This window comes from Tamandua tetradactyla, chromosome 2, assembly GCF_023851605.1.
Source record: "Tamandua tetradactyla isolate mTamTet1 chromosome 2, mTamTet1.pri, whole genome shotgun sequence".
Lineage (NCBI taxonomy): Eukaryota > Metazoa > Chordata > Mammalia > Pilosa > Myrmecophagidae > Tamandua > Tamandua tetradactyla.
Genome location: NC_135328.1, coordinates 158,693,108 through 158,702,389, shown reverse-complemented (window position 1 = coordinate 158,702,389; position 9,282 = coordinate 158,693,108). Strand labels below are relative to the sequence as shown.

The 9,282-nt window shown below is 42.9% G+C and overlaps 1 pseudogene; it reads left to right on the top strand.

The window, feature by feature from the left end:
- Positions 1-296: 296 nt before the first annotated feature.
- LOC143662831 (Krueppel-like factor 3 pseudogene) lies at positions 297-1,289 on the top strand (annotated as a pseudogene).
- The last annotated feature ends 7,993 nt before the right edge of the window (positions 1,290-9,282 follow it).

Sequence of the window (9,282 nt, the reverse complement as noted above, 5' to 3'; positions counted from 1 at the left end):
TTCTACCATCCCATCCTTTACATTGTCAGGGAAGAAGCAGGTGAAACTGCAGCTTAACTGGAAGGGCAGAGAGAATTGAAACACCGCCTTCAAAACTAAAGGTCTCCTATTTATGAAACATTTTAATGCAAAATTATCTAATTTATAAGGGGCAAAGATTTAGAAGTAGTCCATGGAAGTTTTCCTCTTAAACCAACAATAGAAGCTAGACATGGGTGAAAATCATCGAGTGATGTAAAAACGGAACACATTTCCAAGTCAAACACCGGACCACCTTACAAGTTTTAACTGAGAGAATGCTCATGTTTGACCCTGTCCCTGTTAAGCAAGAGGCTCTGGGCCCTGTCTGGGTGTCATACCCCTCTAACAACGTGGTGCCGATGAAGCCCAACAAGCATGGAATCATTGGCTCCACACCATTACCGGGTACATTCTTTCAGACTTGGGAAGGCCTGGTGGGCCTTGGTGAATGAGCAGAGTTTACCAGCTTTGGCTGGGAGCTCCTCTTTCTTGATGAAATTCCTGTCATCACACAAGAGAGCCCCACCCAGGCTGAGGATGCCCTCTTCTGACCCACCGGTGAAGAATTCTCGCCCCTCCACCTAGAGAGCAACTCTTTGACAAATGGCTGTCCATGCCACACGGAATACAAAGCCCAGGGATACTGTTGGCCATTCAGCCTGTTGTGGTACAGCCCATCACGCTTATGTACACCAGTTACCTCCAGCAGCTGTCATGGTCTCCTTGTTGAAGGAGATGGCAAAGTCACATAGTAGCATGCAAGTACCTGTAATTGAATCATATGAGAAGCCAGTATTACAGAAAAAAATTTTAAAATAGATCCTGGAACTGAATCACAGAAGAAAGATTATTATCCTGAAGAAATATCACCCCCTTTAATGAATTCAATTCACACCCCCACTCACCCACCCAAGCATTATTGCAAAAGAATCACCTTTCAGTCATTGTACAGCCTGGGAGAGCCCTTTACCTGTGGCATCTCCAGACACCCAGAGGAAACAGAGGTTGTACAGATGCAACTGGGAAGGATTCAATAAAGTCTACACTAAAAGCTCTCACATGAAAGCACACAGAAGAGTACATACAGGAGAAAAAAATCTACAAATGTACAGGGGAAGATGCACATGGACGTTTGCTTGGTCTGATGAACTCCAAGATATTTCCAAAAACATACCAGATTCAAACCTTTCCAGTATTCAGACTGTGTCCTCAGCCTCTCCCAACCTGACCATCTTGCCCTCCATAGGAAATGTCACATGCCAGTTTGAATGACACCGTCTCCCACCTCAGTGCGACTCCCCACTCTCCTGCCTCTCTCTGTCCTCGCTCCCATTATCTAACTCATTTTTTTACATATACCTTTTAATTCTGAGTCAGCTGGCCTGAGCCTCTGAATTTATTTCATTCAAAACTTCCAGATGGTCAGTAGTACATTTTCTCTAATCTCTCCTTCTCCTTACGGGTCAGACCTAAAAAATTGGAACACTTTTTTCCCCCAGGGATGCTAAGCAAACTTCTTACAAATATGTTAAATGTACTGAGAACAAAGGAACTTGTAAGCTGACATAGCCAATTGTCGGTTTCTCAATGTTTTCCTCAAAAGAAGGCAAAGTAAACCTATTAGAAATAATAATAATAATAAAAAGAATTAGAAGTCTACAAAATGGAGGAACAGTTCCACCTAAGTCCCGGCTAATAGTTGGCAGTGGCGCTTCTTTGCTGATGGTAACACTTTTGGTTCTGGAAGCCATGGGCGATTCAGAAAGCAAAGCAGGATGGGCAGCCAGGAGATAGTACCCCACATCCTGTCCATCTGCACTAAAACACCTCTCACTACTACTTTATCAAACCAACATGAGGTGGCTTTTGAGATTTTGTTAGAAATGTATGCAAATGTGAGTTTGGGCAAGTAAATAGCACTCTGAGCCTGTTTCTTGTTCTGTGAAATGGAAAGAAATACCACCTAATTCCTACTTTGTTGAGAAAATTAAATGTGTTAGTCTTATAAAGCATTGATCACAATGCCCAGCACAGAGTAAACATTCAGTAAATATTAAATTCCTTTTCCTCCACATGGTTGCGTAGCTCGACTGTCGTATGCATCTTTGTGTCCCCAGCACCTAGCACATTGCCTGGCACAGAGTACAAGCTTGTTTAGTAACAGTGCTGAGTCATTATAGCTCTGCTGGGCCAAGAAATACTTTTTTTTGTTTAACAAAATGAGCATATATGCACATGGAAAAATCCATTATAATGTCAAGCAGTTGGTGGAGGCTTCTACTGGGGCTAGTCAGCCTGTGCGGGTGAGGGTGTGCTCTCTCTCTGCCAAGGCATCCCGAGGGACCATGGTCTCTCTCCTGGGTCTAAAAGCTGCCTCCGATCTGAGGGTCTGTCTCCCTGCCATGACTTTGCATTCTGGTGCATAACACTATAAAGTGATAGCACCGAGTTGCCACCAAGGGCCCCAAGGAAGAGTGTCCTGATGGATGCCAGAGTTCAAATGTCAGGGCAGTTTAAGGCAAGTTCAGCCAAGGAAATGCAGTAAAGTCATCGGGCTATTGGGAAATCTGACTTTTATGAAGGGCCTTGTATAATTCCCTGCACCTTGGGAAGCATGACCAAGAGTGGTATGAGTGGGCATTGGAAGAAACTGTGGCCTGAGGCTTGTCATGACTTCAGGGAATCCGAAGAGAACAGAAAAATGATTGGCAGCATGCAAAGCTCCATAAGGACCATGCCAAGGCACCAACTATGCTAATTTACCCTTTCCGGGAACTCATCTCCCCCCACCCCACTGCTGCTTACCAGGGGATGCCTAAGGCCCTCCCCACATGTGCTACAGGAAGAAACTATGAAATCCACCTATGTATTTTCTATGGAATCTGGCTCTGATTGTAGAAGACAGCATGAACTGTGGTCTGGTTTGTATTAAATTCCATAAGTAAAAGAGTAACTCATACTCCAAAACGTTACAGACTCACTATTTACATAGCGAGACTCTGATTGAAAACTGTTTTGTTCTTTTCTGCTTTTCTCAATTTTGCAAATTTTCTTTAATGAGCATGGAGTACTTTTTATATTAAAAAAATAAACATTTTTAGAAAAGAGAAATTCATGTCAGAAACAGAAGACTAGACACAGAAATTTCTGGCACACGTGGCTTTGAAAACTATATTCCTGCAGCTCCAATGATCAGAGTCGTCTTCTTGGGATGTTTTCCTCCACTTTCTGTGAATCTGAATGAGTTTTGTTCCAAGACAGTGAGTCAAAAAAAAAAAAAAAGAGAGAGAAATACATATTATAATTAAGAGTTGAATAATTGATTGAATCCCCCAGAACCTATTGCAGCTTGCCTGAGTTCTAGGATAGGTGCTCAGAAAGGGATAGCTTTTCAAACATGGGACAATCAGATAGATGATAGCTCTCTCTCCAGTAATTTATTGAGCATTGAATGAGTGCTGAACATCGTGCTGGGCACTGAAAACACAAAGGTCATTCATTCCTGCCTTCAATCGAGTTAGGAAGATGGATATAAAACAATATTACAAATTGAAAGCTGGGGTTCAAACAGATAATTGTACACCAATGTTCACAGCATTGTTATTCATAATAGCCTAAAGGAGGAAACAGCCCAAGTGTTCATCGACAGATATGGATAAACAAATGTGGCATATGTACAATGGAGTATTATTTGGCCATAAAAAGGAATGAAGTTCTGGCACATGTTGCAACATGGCTGAACCTGGAAGTCATTACGCCAAGTGAAATAAGCCAGACCCAAAAGGACAAATATTGTATGATTCCACTTATATGAAACAAAATAAGCAAATTCAAAGAGACAGAAAGTAGATTATAGGTGACCTGGGGATGGGGATAGGGAAATGGAGGAGTTACTGTTTAATGTGTAGAGAGTTTCTGTTTTGGGTGATGGAAAAAGTTTTGATGATGGATCATGGTGTTGGCAGCACAACATTGTAAATGTGATGCCACTGAATTGTTCACTTACTTATAGTTAAAATGGTAAACTGCATGCTATACATGTATGTGGGCATATATATATATATATATATTTTTTTACCAAAATTAAAAAAGAAACAATAGTACAGTATCAATGGATGAGTTATATGCAAGAGGACAAGGGTGGGTGGTCAGGGCAGGCTTCACAGAGGTCAGACCTTTTCAACAGTATTCACTTTATGGTAGGAATTTGCCATCCAGACCAGAAGTATCGGATGTAAAGAGGTGAGCAGAGATGAGAGAAGTTCAGCAGAGGAATAAGTATGTATAAAGGCATTACAGCACGGGCCAGCAGGCTTGTGAGGCTGACCAGGACCCCAAGGCCTAACTCATATAAGGTTCTTGAAAGCAACACAATTCTTGCCCCAGTAAGCAGCCAGGCCAATGGGCCACTAAGAACCCCAATTCCATGGAACACCTATTTGACCTGCCATGTACCCAGCATAGGTATAGTGAGTGATACAAGAAAATGACACTGTATCACCATCCAAAACCGCCTGATGCTGAGAGAATTGTCCTCCCATGATGTTTCCTGTCCTTTTGGTGAAACTGTGGAATAAAATTTGAACTCCGAGGCTGCCCATTCAAGAATGAGAAATTGTATATCAGGGTTAACACGGTAAATATTGTTTCATACAATCACCTGGAGATCCTGGGTGGTTTGTCCTGAAAGAAATCACAAACCAGGTGGTCGCCTACCACCTAGAAAGGAGCATACAAATGAAATAAGAGTGCGCAAATACCAAAGTTTTGAAGTTTCTTGGAAAGGAAAAAGGGACTATTCTACCAATTGTGTTTGCTTGAGTCTTAGACCAATTTCCTCCGCAGTGTCGAATTTAAAGAAACACCAGTCGAGGGAACAAAAATAATTATAAGGTGATTTTAATCTTTACTGAATTCTCTTAAAGGGAATCCTCAATGCACAGCAAAAAAATCTTAAAATTGCCTATCTCTATCTTTCCCAAGTAGCATATATTACACATTTACGGCTCTCACCCCCTGATTTCTCCCATCTCTCTATACATATTCCTCCCAAATTCTCTCAAACCGCACTATGTGAGTTCTTGTTTCACCCCCAGCAAGCCTTCCCCCTATCTGGACTTATTCTTTCTGTGGCTAGTAGCTATCTTTGCCTTCTCTAAAGCAAATCAGTTTCACCATTCTGGCCTCACCCACTACTCCAATCAACACCACAGTATTTTTAATATTTGTGGTAAAAGTTTGACAGGCAGAATGGGGGGGGGATATTTTTGCAGAAGCTGGAATACACAGGAGGAAGGTTTGTTTTCCTTGTCATCTGAACAGCAAGCTTTTTCGCTCCTACCCACAAAGCCTCTTTCTGTTGGCTATTTTACTCACGTTTAGCTTTTGCTCATCCTAAAAGCATAAGACTTCCCATATCAGAGAAGCTTACTGTAAAAGCACTGTCCCTTAAAGTAAAGTTTATTTTTTCTTAAGAGAGCTCCATGCCTTCAAGAAACTTCAGTGTCTGTTTTTATTTCATAGCAAATCTAAGTCTCAATGCCTTTGCCCATCTAAGGTGGTTAACTACAACCCTGCTATTTAACGCCTGGCTCTCCTACTAGCTTCCTGAGGACAGGGATGTGACCACGTCATTGACAGTTACAGCAAACAGAGTGCACTCATGGTTATATATTTAGTACTTGGTGAAGTGAGTTGAGTGTGGACATGAATTTCTGAATTTGAACCAACTGTGAAGGATCTTATCTCAATGTCATCAAAATCATGGAACCTGGGACATACACAATTTCATGTCACCCCGACTCAAGCCACCACATGAATGAGCTACCAGGAAACAATCTTCCCCTCATGGTATTTCCTCCAAAGTCTACCCTGCAAAGCAAGGATCTTTGGGTATGTAAAAAGCCATTTATTTGTTTCCCTTTTCCTTTGAGAAAGTGTCTGGATGAGGCTTTCAGACCTTTTGACTGCTCCCCACCCATTCTGGCATTTGAAGAGTTAATCTGCTGCCACCTAGTGGCCCCTGGGTGACCTGCGGGACCTCCGGCTCCCAGAAAAGGGACGGGGCAGATGGGGGTAGGGAGTGCCTTGGGGATGGGGGCAAGTTCTGGGGTGGCTTTGTCTGCCTGCCCCCAGAGTCCTAGTTAGAAAAGTTAGTTTTTTTGAAAGCATATTCTCATTCTCTTTCCCTCCATCCCACACCCCTCTCTCTCCCCTGACTCTCTTTCTCTCTCTTTTTGTCTCAGGGAACTGGAGCCTGTTTCCTGTAGACCTGAGGCAAAGCAGTAGTACAGGCTGGGATTTCTTGCAAGTTTTCCGCTGTGGGGTGCCGCAACAGCTGTGACCCTGGCTTGATTTTGATGTAGACTTCAAGGGCGCCGTCCCCAGCAGGGGAACATTTTTACCTCAGGAGCCTATTCACTCTGGTAGCCTTGGCAGGGAAAGTTCCAGAAGCTTTGATTACACAAATACCTCTACTAGGTACAGGCCTCGTCTTGGCAACCTGGGGAGAGAGAATGTGCACGTGGGCTGATTAAACCTAACGACCGTTTCCTTTGCTGGGGGTGGCGACTGGGGGTCTTCAGCTTGGAAATGATTTTTTCCCTGGCTGTGTTGCCTGGAAACTTTGAGGGTTTAATTAGAACTGGGGAGGTTTTTGGCATCTGCAGCTGCCTCTGCTCTCCCCCAGGGCTACTGTGTGTGTGTGTGTGTGTGTGTGCACGTGTATGTGTGTAAGAGAGAATTGTGTGCGTCCTGCAGCGCAGGCCAAAGCCGTCTGGAGAAGTGAATTGTGTACCGCGGCAGATGTGATTCTTTTTATTTCAATTGATTTCAGTTAATAACGGACCCATCTGAACCATGCTGAGGCTGCGTGTGGTTTACGCATTATGTACTGCAGCCTAGACAGCTGGGTGGAAGGGGTAGCTATTACCTTATTGCCTACATCCATCTGAAGCCAATCTTTGAGAAGTTTTCTAAACGTTCCGACCAAGAAGGGCCATCCTTGGGTCCTTCTCCCCGCCTCTGAATTCCAGAGGAGAAGACAGAGGCTAGCCAGTCCCAATGCACTAAGATCAGGGAAGAAGTCAGAGCAAACCCACTGAAATATGTTTTTAACCCTTTAGGAACCTCAATTTCCTTCATTAATTGTTTATTAACTTCGGTCTAACCAATTAGTTACTCTCCCGCTTGGAGACCTTGAAGGATTGAGGAAGAAAGAAGAATTTTCTTTTCTGTTTTTCTTTGGTATGTGCATACACTTGTACTTATTTATATTTCTGCTACAAATGTAATACATAACTATGTTCCCGTTATAAAGGAATTACATCTAGAAGTATAACCCCTCTCTTTCAAAGGTTGATTTTCTAGCTGGGGTCAAGGTAGCTCTGGGTACATTTTGACCCTCTTCCTCTTCTTGCCTCCTTGCTTTCTATCCTCCCTTCCTCTCCTCCTTTGCTCAGAGGAGGATTCAGAGACCTAGTTAGTCCCTTCCGTGGTGGAGCACCTGGAAGCGAGCAATCACATACCAAGTGAACCGAAGGCCATGTGCACTTTGGGGTACAAAAAAAGAAAAGGTGATGATGGGATATGTTATATAGCCCTGATAGCACACCCACTTATTTCTTTTCCTTTGTAAATCTGGTTTTATTTTCATTAAAGCTATACATACATATATATGAAGGAGTCAGTAGTTTTACAAGGCTTATTATGAGAAATAGAAGTTAACCAGCCATGCAGCGGCCCCTACCCCCACCCCCCAGCACGTACTCCCTAAGGCAACCTCTTTCAACTCCTTTGATTCTATTAATATTTAACTCTGGGTTGCCAAATCAGAGATTTATTTTGCTTCATGATCTTTCAGTTACAGACATTATCTACTGGCTTCCCAGCATAGAATATGAGGACTCTCTCTCAAGGTCGCCTCCCCTCCACCACACACACGCCCACCTCTGACATTTCGTCTGTCCTGTATGGTGGTGGTGTGATTTGGTTAGGTCAATATATCTCAGGTATCTATTACCATGACTATGAAAATGCTATAGATAACTAGGTCCTGTAGAATACTATGAGTTCGTTTCCTTTCCTGCACAGCATTTTTCCCACCTGTAGTTAATAAGTGGCTTGTGTTTTCACTTGCTTGATTTTTAGAGGATTTATCGATAATCAAACCCAGATTCTGCCTCAGTTGAGTAAGCCTCTCAATACAGTCAAACACATTTGTAGCTTCTTGCTTTCATCTTCTTGCCATCTCTTCCAGAGCCGTCTGTCCTGCTGCATCTTAAGAGGTGATACAATGGGACCACTTCCTAAGGAAACTTCAATTTAGGCTTTTCCTCTTGGGCTGGTCAGATCCTCAGAGAAGACTCCTTAATCCCCTCCCTATGCATCGAGTATTTGTCTGATATTCTGGGAGTTGAGTGTGGAAAGAAAGCGAGGGTCCAAATATTCCATCAGACCATTAATATTCATTTAATCACTCTGGTTTCAGTACAGCTTGCCCCCAAGCCTCAACTCCCCCCTGGTGTCCCTCATTTCAGAAACACTCAGAAAATAAACCTTGCCTGTTATTTGCTGGAGTAGAGAAGGAGTCACATGGCTGCATGGCATGGGAATTGGAGGAGGCAGTCTAACTGCTTTTAAAACACTTTCAAGCAATCCTCCTGTTTTAGCCCCACCTTAACTCTTACTTCCAGAGGTACCACATGCCACCAGTTCTGGACCTTTTTCTGTGCTCTAATTGTAAATCAAGTTGCTTTTGGAGTTTTCACACTGCAGACTTAGTGCTCAGCTTTATTGGGCCTGCTAGGTCATTCACCAGTCTTTCACAGCATTGCAGCTTCCAGAGTTTGCTGTTTTCTCCTTTCACATTCTCTTTGTCTTTGTGGATTGTGGAGGAAAGGGAGATAAATGTATTTGTCCAATTTCCTAGTTTTAATTCTAAAGCCATTCTTGTTTTTTAACCAGCATGTTCTAAAAACAGTTTCTAACCCCAAAAGGGTCATCTTATCCCTGGGACATCTGGAAGTCGTTGGTGAGTTTAGGGAGAAGAGCGCTCCTTAGTCTGCTTTATGTGCTATACGTACATGTGTGTATATATTCACACACAAATACACTCACCTGAACACACATGCACACCAGTGGTCCAGTCTACATAATCTACATTTGGATTTACCAGCTCCAGATTCTTACTCTTTCTCCATGTAACTATCTTCCATTCCCCAATTCTCTCTCTTCCCCTCCACAATTTATTCTTGAGAGTAC